Source organism: Agrilus planipennis, unplaced genomic scaffold (assembly GCF_000699045.2).
Source record: "Agrilus planipennis isolate EAB-ADULT unplaced genomic scaffold, Apla_2.0 scaffold800, whole genome shotgun sequence".
Taxonomy (NCBI): domain Eukaryota; kingdom Metazoa; phylum Arthropoda; class Insecta; order Coleoptera; family Buprestidae; genus Agrilus; species Agrilus planipennis.
The window spans coordinates 8666-9911 of record NW_020439452.1 but is presented as its reverse complement, the minus strand read 5'-3'; positions in this window follow the sequence as shown (position 1 = coordinate 9911).

The following is a 1246-nucleotide window of genomic DNA, read 5'->3' as shown; positions in this document are numbered from 1 at the left end:
CCTATTTGTTTCTTTTTGCGTCGCAAGATAAAATTCGATGCGTGTGTTTATTTTTGTTGTCTTTAGAAAAGAGACTGAAAAAGAATTATTTCATTTTTTTTTTTAATGAACCGCTAGTTTGTTAAAATATAGCAGTTTCAATTCACTTTGCATTTTTATTTACCTTAAATCTATTAATTATTACGTTAAGTTACGACTTTGTCGAGCGTTTAAAATATATTTAGAGCGTAAATATCGTATATATTTTTTTAATATTAACATAACAAATATAAAGGAAAACAATGTGATAAACAAAAAGTTCATTCCACATTTCAGGTCGTAATTTACAAAATTTGAATTTGCAGGAGGTAAATTTTTCGACATAGAGGTTGCTGTTTTTGCATATTTTTGATGAGATCAGAAACCTTTGTTTTATTTGTCTTACATTTCAACTAGGAAGATTGAGGAGTACAGAAAGAATTGATAAACTACAAATCAGAACAATCTCTTTTTATTGAATTATATAGACTTACCACAAAAATTTGTTTATGTAGGTGCTTTATCAACTAATCTAATTATAATTTATTTCCTAACGTGTCCACTTGCAAATATTTAAATATTTTATCGTTTCCAAGGTAAAGCAGTTTCTTCTTTATAACTTATATTTATTAAACAGTTATTATACTTAGAGAAAATTCAATTATCTTAAACCATTTATTTTTGATATGCTTTACATACTATCCTTTTTTGAACATAGAACTTTTCTTTTATAAATATGATGCTACTTTCACATTCAGCATAAATTTGTAGTGACGTTTAATTTCTTCTTTCACACCAGGTTTTTTAATTAAACACAGAAAAATGTGATACCGCCTTAAACTTTTGTAAATAATACTATTAAAATAATGTATAACCACACCTGTTCAGTCAGTTGATTGTGTTAACATGTTTTTGGTTACAAACAAAATAAAGTTATTGTTTTTATGCCATAAAATTCTTGTATTACTTTTCATTAATTTTCACAAAACACAACAATAACTAGCATTATCCGTCTTTTTGATAACAATTCAGGAGTAAGGTAGAATTCGGGAATAGGGGATTTTTTTTAGATTAGATTACTATTCGGAAATAGTGAGAGATTAGCTTAAAATATTTTTCGAAAAATGTGAAGATTGACTTGAGATAATAGGAACAAGTGAAATTGCGTGTCCAACAAGTGTTGGTGATAATGAAAAAAAATTTATAGTATACAATTAACCATTCGAAC